At 38.4% G+C, this 16,862-nt stretch overlaps 1 protein-coding gene and 1 pseudogene across 3 annotated transcripts in view; one reads left to right on the forward strand and one right to left on the reverse strand.

The window, feature by feature from the left end:
• Positions 1–16,862, reverse strand: part of Grm7 (glutamate metabotropic receptor 7) — an 808,808-nt gene that overhangs the window by 410,429 nt on the left and 381,517 nt on the right. The gene's annotated exons all lie outside the window — the stretch shown is intronic.
• LOC116904652 lies at positions 5,461–5,556 on the forward strand (annotated as a pseudogene).

The following is a 16,862-nucleotide window of genomic DNA, read 5'->3' on the forward strand; positions in this document are numbered from 1 at the left end:
ACAGTTTTGTACCAATTTAATTACACACAATATCTAATTTACTTTAAAGGTATTTAAACTACTGTTGCCTTTATTTCACAGAGGAGTAACCATAAGTTTAAAGAGAATAAACACCTTCTTCTTGGCCCAATGGTTATGGACTCATCAGGTTTTGGCAACCTAAACCATGGTGTCTGTCTTTAGGATCTGTCTTCTCAACCATTTTACACAACTTACAACTTTTAACGTAGTATTTAGAGAGACGCAAATCAAGAGCATATAATTAGTGTCTGATAATAGTAAATGCAATTGATTAGATTTGGGATACAAACTAATACTGCAAGTAATTTAAGGATAAATGGTAAACATCTTAGTACAGAACATGGGAAGCCTACACCATGACAGATCAACTGGACTTTGGGAAGAATAGAACAGATAGATGCTAAAGTCACTCCATACTTTCTTAGTGATGTTACTGAAGGACTTTGTAATCAGATACATTATTGCAAATCCATCAGTGACCTCAGTCATCATGTTTCACAATGTGACTTTGAAAAAGAGTTTCCAAACCCCATTGGAGAGACACTACTCTTGTTGTTTTGTGTTTTGAAGTCAAGGTCTCTTTCCTCCATATTTGCCTCAAATTTTCACCAATTCTCTTATCTAATCTTCTCAAGTACTCACTTTATGGACATGAGCTACCATGCTGGCTGCATTCTTAATTATGTACGACAAATGCTTCCTAATACATACAAGGCATGAGGTCTTATTTGTGTTAGACTTTAGAACCTCAGAATACCTTCCACAGCAAAGAGGAATAGAGGCTGCCAATTAATAAACCTTGACCTGACTGAGGTAACCGTACCAGATGATCTATGAGTTCATAGTCATAGCAAGATATTATAAATCAAGGAAACACACAGAGAAGATGTACTAGCTTACTATGCTATGTTTGAAGATGTATAAGACACAAGATAAGCTGTGTTAGGCTCACCTCTAGCCACACCTTGACATAATTTGGACTGTAAGAAGATGTGTCTGTATTGTTGTAAGCGCCTAAGCTTAAAGTGATATAATACAGCTTCTCGTAGGAAAACCGCATGTGACTTCGTGTACCACCTACTTCCAGTTACTATATGCTGATCTGATTTCTTTCTTGCCACTCACGGGTAACTCTTGAATGCTGGAAGAAGGGAAAACAGTGCTTTAACATTTTCGAAATGTGTACTATGGCTCTGGATGGAGGGGTGTATTTCCAAAGTAGAAACTTTGACACAGCATGTCTGGGGTAGAACTTGACAATGCTGTGTCTAACAGGGTCTCATGGAATCATCGGCACTACTGATGGTTAATTTTAGGAGAGTAAATTTTAAAAGAATAGATTTTAAAAAACATTCCCTGCCTTTATTGGAAAAACTTTAATAAAGACAAAACAATCTCATGAAGTGACAGAAATGTTTGATTAAAAATAAATATCTATAGAAATAAATCTATAAGTACTACCCAACTGCTCAGTGCTTGTGACATAGAAGGTTTTCAAGGGAGGACTGTGGATACAGTTCATCTGATGCAGCATTCATCTGGGAGCCACAAAGGTCAGGCCTTGTTGTCTAGCCCCACATAAACAAGTGCATATACCTTCTGAAATGCCAGCCCAGGGGAGCTTGAGAGAGGAGGATCAGGAGTTCAATGTCATCTTCCACTCCATAGTAAGTTTAAATGAAGCTAGTCTGGACTATATGAAAGCTCATTTCAAAAACAAACTAAAACTAGACACACAAAATGTTTAAAAGAAGCAAAATTTCAAAGGAAAGTATAGGAACAAAGGTCACGGTGCACTGAGGTCCCCCACTTCTGTCAATGTGAGCAAAACGATCTAGCTAGTGAGACAGGAAGGGCAGAAGCACAAAAGGCGCTTATGAAATATTCCTCACAATGTCCCATAAAACACCTATTTTAATCACTGGTAAAAGAATTCAATTTACATAGACGGCACTGCTAAATTTAAAGAGCAGAATCTGGAGAGTTCTGTTGTGTTCTCCTTTTCAGAGACTATTTTAAAGGCAATGTTATTTCCAGCATTTCAGACTTCTTTTAAGAACACCCAAGTGCAGGGAAACAGAAAGCCTCATCAATTATCTTACCTCTTACCTGCCTGGGAAAGGAAAGTGCTCGTATTCATTTCAGAGTTGCAAAGAGAACCATCCCTTACTGCCTTTGCCAGGAAAAGAAAAAAGAAAGAAAGAATAATAGAAAGAAAGGAGAGAGGGGGGACATAAGATCAGAAGGGAGAAAGGGGCACATATCTGTGTGAGAAAGAAGTATAAAACAAAATATACATATTTCTTATTTTTCTGTTCAAAGTAAATTTGGTATCTGAAAATTGCCATGTTAAAATCGATAGCAATGCTCCTGACCTGAAGTTCTGGCCACGGAGATAAAAGTTTCCTCACAAACTTGCCCAATCCTATAGGACACTAGGCTTCTAAACCGTGCTTAACTTCTTGGCCTTTACAAAAGTTTGGTGCATGCTAGATTATGTTTTATTTCAATGTGACACACGCCAGAGTCATTCTCCATCGATTTGTTTGGGAGCGTCAAGCCCATTGTGACTCCTGCTACCGCTGAGTAGCTGGTCCTGGATTCTGTAGGAAAGCAAGCTGAGCAAGCTAAGCCACAGAAAGGAAGCCCGTAACTAGTATTTCTCCATGGTTTTGGCTTCAGTTTTGGCTTACTGTTTCTTGCTTGAACTCCTGCTCTGTGATGGAGTGTAACTTGGTAATATAAGGCAAACAAATAATTTCTTCTTAAAATTTGTTTTGGTCAGTGATTAATGACAGCAACAGAGAAAACTACCTAGGTTAGAAATGGATGCAATTTACATATGAGATCATTAGCATGTTGTAAGTTGCTGGCATCTTATGTACTGGCTTCAGTAGAACACTTGGTGCCTAAAAAATTTTTGTTCAAGTGTGATTATTTATACAGAATGCCATGAAAACTACATTTCATTTTATATTTGTAAACATTTGTGCTATAATTTTCTCAGCTTGCATTACATACATGGAACTTCTGGTGTGTCTATCAAGTTATTTATATGACTAGAGGTTTGATGGCTCTGGACAGATTACTTGGTATTGGCCTTGCAAGTCCAGAATGCTCACACTAGCTGTATGTTTTTCTCTCATCATATACCTAGCTGATCTGTGGGAGAGCCAGGATCTGAATGTGGACCCCGGTAGCAAGGTTTGCTACAGTACTCATATGATGAACTCTCCCCACATGTTCCAAAAGAAGAAAACTATATTTGAAAAATTAAGAAACTCACATCCCAGGAGCTGAGTACTGCAACTATCCACAAAAACCATAACAGTAGATACTCATATTGGAATTTAACTACATTCTCTTCTGAGACTAAGGACATCTCATCATAAGATACTGACTCCACATGCCACTATGAGCTTTTCTGATGTAAATGAATTGAATTTAGCTCACAGGAATAAAAGGGAAGCAATTTCTTATAAATTTAAAGAAAATTTCAAATGTTGAATTTTGATAGATTTTCTATTTAAAATCATTAATTTGTACTCTGACAAAGTAAACTTGTCTCCTCTGACCACAGTGTGGATTAGAATTTGGTGTAAAATGACAGATACTTCATGAGTATTTGTTGCCTGTATTCACAATAGAGTACATTGCCAATTGTAACAGATAATGGTATCAGCTCTTGGCTTTCAGAACCAACAGACAACCAAACATAATTACTTGCTTGGTATAGATGGATCCCATAGGGAAGATCTTAACCACAACTGGACCAGTAGTTGAGCAGAGTTTTGACATAGTGACTATAAACTGTCTTGTTTTCCCCATCTTGACTCTCCTATCCCTCCCCACTCCACAGACGTTCAGAATTCTCAGTCATGAACTCTTTATAAAGCATTAATGGTATAAGAAGGGCACCAGGGTCTAGCAGATTTGTATCTGTGAAGTCAAGAAAAGCCATGCTGGGTGGGGCTTATCTTTAATTGAAGGTTTGCTTCCTTACTTTCCTTGACTCCTAAAATGTTTTGTGTTCTCTTTGTGCAAATGACTTCCTCTGCTACCCGCCCTTCTGCTCCCTGTGTCCTTCAGTTTCATCATCTCTGTCAGGAGGAGTCACAGTCCTAACATCAGGCTGACTGGCTCAGGCTTTGAGACTTGTTCCTGACTGACCAGTCAAGTTTTTGATTCACATGTAATCAAGTATTCAGAGAGAAAAGGGGAGGTGCCTCCTTCCAATAGAGATTGTTACTGTACTTTCTCTAGTTGGACTACGAGTAAAGTCAGAGTAACTATAGGCTGTGCAGAGAAATTAATGTTATCTCATGTCAACCAAAGGGAATTAGATTCAGGTATGTTTATATCTTTATTATTTAAAATAAAATCTGTTAGCTTCTATTTTAGGTCTTTGGGAAATAGATTTTGTTGTTTTGTTTTTCCTTTAACAAATCATTATAGTATTTGTTAAACATCTACACCTTCCTATTAATTCAGTTGTGAGGAAATCTGACACAAGTTTTCATTTACATTGGCAAATTCAAGCATCTTCTTGGGTTTACTTAATATTCTTATTTAATGGAACTGGATGTTCTCATGGTCAAAGAGAAAACTATAGAAATTACCTCTACTAGATCTGCTACAGACTTCTCTTGGGACCAGAGCAGTAAAAGTTCCCTGAAACTTATCACCAGCAGGCCACCTAATGGGCAATGCTTCCTATCAGTGACTCCATTTTTTGAGTGGTACTTACCATTCAGGTTTGACAGGCTTAGAATTCCCTGAATCCAAAAGGCAGTGCTGATTCTCATGTCTTTTCTCTGAATGTGGCTTTAGATTCAGGCCTGTACTTTATCCTAGTTCATCAAATTTCATAATTCATGAACTGGGTTGTGTTGTTGTTCTTCATAGTAGGGTAATGAGAGTAATGATGATGTGTATGATTATGTCCTGAAGACTATGTAAGGACTAGTGCAAATAGACACTCAGGAAACATTTGTCAGTTAAGCATATGAGCCAAGAAACTGTGTCAAGCCTTCAGGCTCTGGAATTTACATGGACGAGGATAGCTATGAATGCGAACCAAACATAAAAAATTTAAGTCAGTTAAAACATGAAAAGATTTCATTTTGCAACCTGTTTTGTAGCTTGATTGCATATTTTTGATGTGTGAAGTTGATAATATTCTTTTTTAGTAGTAAAATAAAAGAAACGAAGAAAGATGGTCTCCAAAAGCTTAATAAGGTAAAAAGAACAATGAACAATGACATCATTTCTTAAAATGTAGGATGTTGTACAACTAGTTATTTGGTATTATATATTTTATCATTTAGGTGAACATTTCCTTATTAAAATTACAAAACCATGAACTATTTTTAAATATTAAAACATATTAATTGTCTTTTCATTTATCTATGAATTTACTTGTTTACAATAGATAAGTCATGTAGTAGATTTGGCAGCACATCTATAAAATTGGAATAATACAGAGATTAACATCCTACACAAGGATGACAAGAAAATTTGTGAATCCAAATTTTACAAGTTGGAGGGCCCAAGTCCCAAGTGAGGATGGATGCCTCAATCCTACTTGGAAGGGAGAAGAAAGCAATCACAGGGTGGAGGAGAGAGGGAGGGAGGGACGTGGGTGGTAGAGGGGTCAGGGATTGGATAAGGGGCACATGACCAGGTTTGGGGGAAGGGACAGGAATGAAGCCCTGAGGGCCAGCAGAAAGAATGGAAACAGACAACCTCAGAGGTAGGAGGTGGGGGAACCCTCTAGAATGTACCAGAGACCTGGGAGGTTAGAGACTCTCAGGACTCAAAGGGAGGGACCTTAGATGAAATGTTCTGCAGTGTTTAGAGGGTGTAAAAACCACCTCCAGTAGAAGACAGGGAGGGCATCAAGTAAGGGATGGAGTTGCCATCCACAGTCAAAAATTCTGACCCAGAATTATTCCTGTATGTAAGAACTGCAGGGACAAAAATGGAGAAGAGCCTGAGGAAAAGGAGTTCCAGTGACAGACCCAACTTGGGATCCACCTCAAGGGAAGGCTCCAAGGCTTGATACTATTACTGATGTTATGGTGTGCTTACAAACAGGAGCCTAGCAAGACTGCCCTCTGGGAGGCCCAATAAGCAGCTGAAAGAGTGAGATGCAGATACTTACACCAAACCAATGGACGTAAGCCAGGAAGCCCTGAAGTAGAATTGGGGAAAGGCTAGACGAAGCTGAGGAGGAGGCCAACCCTGTAGGAGGACCAGCAGTTTCAACTAACCTGGACCCCTGAGATCTCTCAACCAGACAGCATACACCAGCTGATATAAGGCCCTGACACTACACAGCAGAGTGATTCCTGGTCTGGCCTCAGTAAAAGAAGGAGCACCTAACCCTTGAGAGACTTGAAGCTACAGCAAATAGGAGGTCTGGTGAGGGTGGAAGTGGAGGGGGTTGGGACATTCTTTTGGAGACAGGGGTTGGAAGCCGAGGAGGAATGGGATGAAGAATACTCAGAGGGGAGATCGGGAGGAAGATAACAACGGCATTGTAAAAATAGGTTAAAGAATAATAATTTTTTACAAAGTAGATAAGTCATATATTTCAGAATATGTATATATTTTTTACTTTTATATTTACTTCAACAATAATAGAATTAAACTGGATGATAAAATAAAAGCTAAAACCTATTACTCATGTATAATAAATTAAAGTTCTGACCTTAGAAGTTGCTTTAATGTGTCTTTCATTAACCACATTCTTACATTTTGAATATATCTTAATTATAGTTTTGTAGCATTTTATCATAGCTCAAGATATTCTTATTATGGTAAGTAAACAAACCTCCCATAAAGTAATTATACAAGCATTGACTTAATATAAGAAAATAGTATTTAATATTAGTTCATATAGTCATAGACAAAGTGTTTTAGTACTAATAAATTCCTTCACATCTTAGGAAAAATCATTAATTACCATGCATTTTCCTAGTAGCATGAGGAAAAAAGAGACTTAAGATACAGAAAATAGGACCTACCACCATGTCTCTTAGATTGTTGGTATGAAAAATTTAATGCATTCCTATACTGTACTGGGATGCTCATTTTCATATTTCAGACAACCCAATTAAAACATTTAAAGTATAGAGAAAGAACCATTTCTTCTTATGCCCAAAAGTGACCTGAGACTCTGAACATTGGAATCTAGATCATTACTCTTTGGTTTGTAATGAGGCTTTTGATCAAACTTTTACTTTAATTGCATTTTGATTTACATTTTAAATGTTATCCCATTTCCCAGTTTCCCCTCCAGAAACCCACTATCCCACCTCCCTGCTTCTATGAGGGTGCTCCCTCACCAACACACCCATGCTCCCACCTCCCTACCTTGACTTTCTCCTACACTGGGGCATCAAACCTTGACAGCACCAAAGACCTCTCCTCCCTTTGATACCCGACAAGACCACCCATCCTCTGCTACATATGGAGATGGAGCCATAGATCCATCCCTGTGTTCTTTTGGGATTATGGTTTAGTCTTTGGGAGCTCTGGGGTCTGGTTGGTTGATATTGTGTTCTTATGTGGTTGCAAACCCTTTCAGCTACTTAAGTCCTTTCTCTATCTCTTCTATTGGGGACCTTTTTCTCAGTTCAATGGTTGGCTACAAGCATCTGCATCTGTATTTGTAAGGCTCAGCAGACAGAAATAAAGGACAGTGGTATTCTGTGAGATCATGATATTGCAAAAGGAATAGTTAAAAATGAGTGTCACTTGCAAAATTAAAGCATGACTATCTTTCTTTATCTCACACATTTCTTGTTTTCTTAGATAATTTGTGGGTATGTACTGCAACTATTTGGAACACGGAGTCTGAAGTGGAAATTTCTGGATTCTTTAACACCTTCACTGTGTCATGAGGTTTTTCCGGAAGCTGTCTTGTGAGAGGGAATGTGATGATTTGCTGAAAATAGGCATTTTAGAAGGTGCGTGATGTATAGAGAGAATATAAATAGAACCACATAAACAGTGAGAAGACACTCTTGACTTGCTATGCCATGCTGATCTTTGCTGGTCTTCACGGGTCCTCACTTCACAGAGAGAAATGTGTCAAAGAACTTGCAGTGGTATTCTTGCTGATTCTGGTTGCTTCCACTGACTTTGTGGATCCAGCAGAGCCCTGCTGCTTCTGCTGGATTGTGCTTCCACTACTGATTCGTGCTTGGTGTTGATGTGAAGAGTGGAATCACACCAAAGAAATACTTTTAAACAGGTCCACATCACTCTTTTCCAATTAACATTTTTCTCCTACCTCTAGTGAGTAGGTTAGAAGGGAAGTTGAAGAGGTTAAGAACCCTAAATAAAGTAGGTTCTGAAAAATATAAGCCTACAGGAATCAGGGCCAAATGTTTAAAAAATATAACCTATGACTGAAGCTAAACTCCAGGATAATGTGTAATAAGACATTAGCTATGAGTTGCCATATGTTTTCAAGCTTTATCATGCTGAAATATTTATATATTGGCTATGTCTAATTGTTAGGTTAGATGATGGGCTGCAGGCTTTCTTTGTCCAGACTTAACACTAGTGACAATATTATCTTTAAGTGGTTCAAGTCCAAAGCAGCCAACTTTTTTTTAAAAAACTACTGACTGTAAATTGAGACACAATTGAACTTACACACACACACACACACACACACACACACAGACACACACACACACACCTGTTGCTTAGTATAATAACAGTAAGTATAGCTAATATAGCATGTTTTTATGACCAAATCCATCATGAAAATAATGGTTTAAATGGAGCAAGAAGTGTGATTCCTATGTAGGATTAACTAGTAAAAAAGAAAAGATGTGGAGTACAACCAATCAGAAATGCAAGTATACACCACTATAGATCTTAGGGACACCACAATAAAGAAATATCATGAACAGCTCTTCATCAACAAAATCAATCATTTCATTTCAATAGACCAGGTACAAAAAATCCACCAATAAATAAATAACTTCAATAGGTATTTTAAGGAACTCAAATAAATAATTGAATTTTCTAGCATGGCACAATGTTAGGTACCTGGAATTCCTACATTTAAGAGGATAAGGCAGATCACTTAATCACAGAAGTTTAAGATCTCATTGAACAACAAAGCAAACCTATAAGTCCAAGACATACTGTCTTCTATTTCAGCCCAGTCATAATAAAAAAAATACTGATTCAGAAGAAAAGAACTCTGGTACTCTGCTGATGGAATATATTAGTCAAATCTCCAATGACATTCAGCATAAAATTTCTGTGAAAAGTTAAAAGTTGAACAATCTTGTGATCCAGTTGTATGACTACAAAGTATATACCCCAAGGATTCTAGATGAACTTAGCAGACATACTTGTATAGTCATGTTTGGATGATTAAGCAAAATAGGAAATGTGTAGAATTAGCCTAGGTATTCATTGACCAATGACTGAATAAATAAAGTATAATATTTCTAAGAAATATCATTTTTATTGAATAGAATATTGAAAAGATGCTATTTGTAAGGGCATACAACAGGAGATTATACTATTTGAAATGTTAGACTCTGAAAACCAAGTACCTTCTGTTATTTATCATGTGTGGCTCCTAGGTTTATATGTCAATTGATATATAGAACACAGATGCATTAAAAACAAAAACCATTAAAGTAGAAGTGTAACTATCTAGGGAATGAATGGGATTAGAGGAGGAGCAGGAGAAAGAAGTAATGATGGGCAAGTATATTCATAAAGCTTGGATGAATATGCCTTTATGAACCTTACCAATATATACAATGAATACATATTAATTCTCTGTGGGCAATGGTTACTCACAAAGCACAAAGATATACCAAAAAGTGGGCCAGTCAATATTTCCTCAGAAGGGGAGGAGATGCTCCCAAGGGGCCACCTTGAGTGACAATTAATAGGTAAGAGTTGCTGAGAGTGGAGGTGAGTTAGCCACTCAAAAGTAACCCATGCTCCACTCAGTAACCTCCTGTCCAATGCGATAGAAGCACCTCTCATTAAACTCACTGGGTCACCCAAAAAATGAGGGGAAGGTAGAAGGACCATTTTGGACCAGATAAAAATGATTACATTCTACAACAAGGACAATCTCAAATATTGCCTACAATTGGGAGTACCAGTAAGCCTCCTCCAGGCTGAATCTTGATGGTGGTGCCAGCCTGTAGTTCCAACTGCTTAACAGACTGCATCAGAAGTATCACAAGTTCAAGCCTTTCCTGGACCACTTAGTGAGATTTAGTAGCAAAATAAAAAATAAAAGGGCTGTGGGTATAGTTAAATATCGGAGCACTTGTCTCCAACTTCAACGCACTCTACATAAAAAATGAAACATGCGAGCAAAGAAAACCCTTCACATTTGCTTCCAATAGGATGGGCGCATGTCATCATCACTTTCTCATAAAAGCAAATAGTCTTTTAACATAAAATCTGCCGTGCGCGCTCATTTTATTTACTCAAATTAATAAAAACTAATTTCTGCATAAAAGCCTGTGTGTGGATGTTTATAGTAGCTTTATACATAATTGCCTCAAACTTGCAAGCAACTGAGAACTCTTCCATTTGAGGAATAGAAAAACAAACTGTAGCAAGTCTAAATGATGAACAGAACCTTCTGAAAACGAGCCTCTCATGCATGCTATGCCATGGAAGGAGTCTGTCTGAAAAAGTTACTAAGAATATGATGTTTGGAGGCTGAAAAATCTATAGTCATGACCAAAACACCAGTGAGTGAATGCTATGTTTGGGGGAGAAGGAAGCATTACACGGGTGGATAGATTTTTTTCAAGGGCATTAAAATGAGTGATCTCTAGAATGATGGGTGATTACCATTATATTTTGGTCTAAACCTATAGAATATATACTTCTATCAAAACTTATAAATACTAGACTCTAGGTGAATGTGATGTGGGAATGTAGAGTCATCCCTTGTTACAAATGGGTCCCTCTGGTGGGGGATATTGCTAACTAAGTAGTGGGTACATGTATGAGTACAAGGAGGTAGAAATTTAGGAAATTTATCAAGCTGGTGCTAAGTATTGCTCTGAGTCAAAAATTGCTGTTAGAGCAAATTATTGAAACCATCATTAGTTAAATGAGAGGGATCTCTCTCAGAGTGGTGGTAATTTGCAAACCATCATTTAATTAACACAGCTGCCGTTGAACAGTCCTAACTTGTATCTCCTGCTCAGTATCAGCTCATAGTAAGCATTGATCAAGTACTTCTCTGAGGGCAAAATGGAAACCCAAACAACCAAAGGCAACAACCAAAATAACTACAGTGGAGTAGGTGTTACAAGGGTGTTAACCCTCAGTCCAGTCTCTTTAAAGAAATGAGAATGCATCTCCATGGGCCTAAATCATACAGCAGATAAGAGTTTACCATGATGTCTTTTATGATGTAATGCAAAAAAAAAATCTGAGGATAAAATTAGAGCAAGGAAATGTATCAGTAGGGATCCAGAAGGGTGTGCTAACTTGTCCTGGGAGACATGATCAAGTAAATGTCTACTCACCAGGGACAGGGCACCAACTTCAGACAATTCACTCTAGTTTTGCATGCTGGCGATAATGAGTTTACTGGTCTTACAAGGACCATGGAGGATTCTCAAACAGCTGCATCATGGAAATAACTTATCATGGATTGGGCTACAATCGCTGAAAAACTAACTGGTTTGTGCTTTCTGTTTAGGTCCTCCACCCTTTGTGTGATCTATGTATTTGTGACAGTATGTATTCCTAGTGTATAGTTGATGCATGCCAGAAATGATGACTGCTCAGAAATGGAATTCTTCAACAAAAAGTGAGTATGGATCAATGTGGTTGGGTAGGTAGATCTCTCTTCTCCATGCCTTTGTCACAATGTTCAAGTTGATACTTTACTATGTCTTCTGGATGGCGTCTTAGTTAGGGTTTCATTGCCATGAACAGACACCATGACCAAGGCCAGTCTTTTAAAGGACAACATTTAATTGGGGCTGGTTTATAGGTTCAGTCCATTATCATCAAGCCAGGAACATGGCAGCATCCAGGTAGGCATGATGCAGGAGAAGGCGAGTGTTCTATATTTTCATCTGAAGGTTGCTAGCAGAATGGTGGCTTCCAGCCAGCTAGAATAAGGGTCTTAAAGTCCATGTCCACAGTGACACACCTACTCCAACAAGGCCAAACCTACTCCAAAAGGGATACACCTTCTAATAGTCCGCTCCCTGGGCTGAGCATATACAAACCATAACAGATGGGAATGAGTGAGACCAGCTTAACACAGAGACATAGGTCTCAGGAGAGGAGCATTCTCAACAATTAGAAGCTGACAGGAGTAGAATTCAGGTGTTTCAACATGACCTCTGAACTCGTGAGTCATTCATATGAGAACACCTGGAGAAAACAGAAAACAGAAGCCTGTCTCCCGGGATAGGATGGGGGAAGCTTTTGTTTTGTTTTCCTTCTTTTTTTAAAGCTGGAGATGGGGTATGGAGTTGACACACTTGGTTCCACAGAGACTAGAGACATAAACTATATTTGCACTTTAACTTGCATAGAAATTAGAGAAGGACTTTCTTAAAAAGCAAGCAAGCCACGATCTGTAGACCATAGAGTAAAGCCCATTCTTTCGCCTTGCTTACTAGAACCACACTGATGCTGATGGCCTTAATACCATTTTGAGGATAAAGAAGATGCAGTGGGGAAAAGAACGCCATTCTTTTATCAAACCCATCCTTATATGTGGGTGTGGGTGTGACCGGGGCTGTGTAAATCAGAGGAAAATCTGCAGGTGCTCTTTCTCCTGTTCTACCAAGTGAATCTTGGGACTGAGCTCAAGGTGTCAACCTTGGCAGCAGACACTATATCAACTAAGCCATCACACTCCTCTAAAAACATTTCTCTTAATTCAAGCTGAGGCAACAACAGGGAGATGCCAGAGTGGCTAGGCTCCAATTGAATAATGAGGATAATTTTTCAAAGAAAATATTAAGCGATGGAAAAAAATGGATTTTAACACCATGTTTAATGAGAAAGCTCACCTAGTAATCCAAACTTGTTCATCACTGATATTGCTGCTGATGACACTGTCATGAGCCAACTAGAAATATCCTTGTCCGTAGTGAGATTTCAATGCACTGGACTCTGGTGGAGAGTTCTTCAGTTGCCCATGCCAACCACACCTTAACTGGGAAAGTGATGATTTTGAAAGATGCCCAGAGCAGACTGCCCCCGTGCTGTAAAAATCCTTAAGAAGACTAAGGAGGCCTTTCTGCAAAGCAGTAGTCCTCAAAGTGATTCCCCAGGGACAACAGCAGAAGTTCACACAGGGATTGCCAACAGATGTCAATTGTGTCACCAGATACCATTAAAAGGAATTTGGAATACCATCTTTTGGAGACAGGGGCAAATAGATCCTAAATTTAAATCTATTCTGGACTACGTAGAGAGCTCAGTTTTACAACTAAAAGTCAATTCTGTAGCCTCGTCCTACATGGAGCACCAGAAATTGTGAGGTGCTTGGGAATGCATTCTCAGAGTTTCACATGTTGCTAATGTACCATATAGTTTGAGAGCTAATTATATAAAAGAATAGTAGAAAATGGGCAAAGGGCCAAGATGAAGTGGTGGGAAGTTTTTCTGACTGAAAACAGTGAGGGTTAAAATCCCTGTAGAAAGGGTAGGTGAAATGCACAAGACCTAGAGTTAGAGTGAGTGTTGTGGCTAAGGGCCGGGGAAATGATCTTCCACAGTCTTCAAAATTAAGAGTAGGCAAATGGTAGCCCAGAGACCAGATTTGCTTCTCAACCAACCTGTCTGCCTGAGCCAGCAGAAAAGTCTACTTCAATCTGGGTGAGTAAAAGGAGCAGTCTCTTCATGTATTTACATCACCAGCCTGGCACCGGAAAGGGTTCTGCTTTTGCAACCTTTGCAGAATCAGATGAAAGGCTGGCAAGGAGTGCACAACCCTTTAGAGCAATAGCACTCCGCCAGGGCTGTGTTTTAGAGTCATCTGGGAACTGTATGAAAATAAAATGCAGGAAGTAAACCCGGAACAATTAAGTGAATCTCTGGTGTGTGGGGCCCAGGCAGATTCTGCTAAACTGCACTTGTTGTTTCTAAGAGGGATTAGTCTAATCCTGTTTGTCTTAAAAAAATCAGCGAGAGTGAGTTATGGTGTGGTAAGCACCTGATAATGTTGAAGGAGGGAAATAACCAGTTTTCTTATTTAAACCAATCCAGAGTAAAAAGGTTTTTGTACCGCATTTTATATTCATTCATAAGTAACTTAAGGGGTGAAAAGTTGACTCCAGCTTGCAGTATGAGGGGAGATAGTCTCTCCTAAAATGAATGATGTCTCAAGAAGCTCAAGGCAACTCATCACACTGAAACCACAATAACGAATCCCAGAGCAATAAATGCTGGACCCCAGGTGACAGTCTTTGCATCTGGTCTAGTGTCCCAGGATGCTACCCACATTAAAGCAATTATTCTTCTTTCAGTTAACCTGATATAAAATCACAGATATGCCAAAAAGTTGTCTTTTCAGAGATTCTAGTTCTAGTACTAACCAAAATATTATCCAAACCATCTACTACGAGCTATATCTTTAACCCCCTAGACTCCTCCTCATTCTTTATTTATCTTATACTTTAATCTTATTCTTCTTATTATTATTCTTATTCTCTTCTTGAGACAGGGGTTTCTCTGTGTAACAGCCTTGGTTGTCCTACAATTTGATTTGTAGAGCATACTCATAGAAATCTGCTTGCTTCTGCATCCCTAGTGCTGGGATTAAATGTGTGCACCCTTATTGCCTGGCCAAAAGTTTTCTTTTCATGTTTAATTATGCATATGCATTTGTGTTTGTTTGTAAATATGTAAACTTGAATGTAGCACAAGTAGAGGAAAAAAGGCATCAGATCCCATAGAGCTGAAGTTACAGGTTATAAGTCCCTACACATGAATGCTGGGTATTGAACTCTGGTTCTCTGCAAGAACATTCGTGCTCTTAAACACTGAAATTAATTTTAAAAGACAGCTAATTACAAATCTCAAATGTCAGGATCTGATTTTCTGAGACAACAACAAATGTCATTAGAGAGCTGTCTCAGAAAGCATCACCGTCCTGTGGGAGGAGTCACCAACTGTCATTACAAATTAAAGAAATGCTGGTCAATGGTGGTCCTTATCTTTAATCCTAGCACTTCGTGGGCAGGGGCAGGTGGATCTCTGAGTTTGAGGCCAGCCTGATTTATAGAGTGAGTTCCAGGATAGTCAAAACTATACAGAGTAACCCTGTCTTGAAAAATCAAAATAAGTAAGTAAATAAATAAATGAGAGAGAGAGAGAGAGAGAGAGAGAGAGAGAGAGAGAGAGAGATTAGAGAATAACACTGAGTAACATGGGTGTCTCCCCTTAAACAGAGGTAAAAGTTCCAGTGTAGTGGATGAAAATAAGTTAGCCATTATTAAATTTAGAATCAAACTTGTTTTATAACACTTGGGAGAAAGCCAGCAGCCTATTTAAAAATAGGAACTGCCCAAATTTAAAAAAAAAAATGATATGATTTTGTAAGTTATTCAATGCCCAGTTTCTGTGTAAATTACCACTACAATAAATCTGTTTAGGGAGGTTATACTTAATGTATTTCCCAAATTGTGAGTTTAAAGCTTCTGTTGAGTTGAAAATAAAATGGCATACATTTTACTCAGTTAACATAAACAGAGCAGTCGCTTAGAACTCCCTAGGTAAGGCTCTGCAGGGTGAGCAATAACAGTGTTTAAGCTTTGATAGCTCACAGATATTTTCTTGCTGCATACAATTTGTGGGTCATACACAAACAATCCTCTCTCATATAACTCAGGTTCCATGGCAGAAAGCAGTTTCCATTAGCCTCTGCCTACACGGGCAAACGTACCATTCCATGATCTGGTTTTATTTCTCAGGACCAGCTCTTGTAATTTTATGTAGTCATTTTGGTGATTACCCAGTATGTTGTGTTCAAACAGAAGGCTTTCTTCTGCACACTCATATTTGGCTTTTCTGAAACCCTTAATTTTTAGGCAGGAAAAGAGAATTTTAATAGTGTTGGATTCAGTTTCTATTTTAGGTTTGGTTTCCTTTGAGCTATGGATTCCTTTTTGTTCATTTGTCTACCATACTGTAGTATTGTATATATTACACATTAGTTTGGTAATTTGATCATAGTGAGGAATATCAGATGTGTATGTTTTTTGTGTATTATATGTAGGTATGCACATTTATGTATTGACATGTATGACATTAAGATCATACCTTGCCAAAGCACCTCTCTGTCTCACTTTTTGTTGAAATACAATCTCTCATTGAACTTGAATCCCAAAATTTATGCTAAATAGGTGGCTGGCAAGGCCTGAATCTGCTTGTGTGCACCTATTAGGCCCAGTTAAAGACAAGCTGCCAAATCTGGTTTTGTAAAAGATAGTTTTAAGGTTTGTCTATTTGTTTGTTTGTGTGTGTGTATATATATATACATATACATATATACATATATAATTTATTTATTTATATGAGTACATTGTCTTCATGCTTCCCAGAAGATGGCTTTGGATTCATTACAGTTGGTTCAGTTGGTTGTCAGTCACCGTGAGGTTGCTGGGAATTGAACTCAGGATCTCTGGAAGAACATCTAGTGCTCTTAACTACTGAGCTACCTTGCTAGCCCCCAAATAGGTACTAGGGATAGAGTTTAAGTCTTCAGACTTATTCCCAGAACAATTTACCCATTGTGCCACTTCCAAGACCTTTCTCTTATTTTGTATCATTTTTTTTTCTGAGCGCTTACT

This window comes from Rattus rattus, chromosome 6 (assembly GCF_011064425.1).
Source record: "Rattus rattus isolate New Zealand chromosome 6, Rrattus_CSIRO_v1, whole genome shotgun sequence".
Classification (NCBI taxonomy): domain Eukaryota; kingdom Metazoa; phylum Chordata; class Mammalia; order Rodentia; family Muridae; genus Rattus; species Rattus rattus.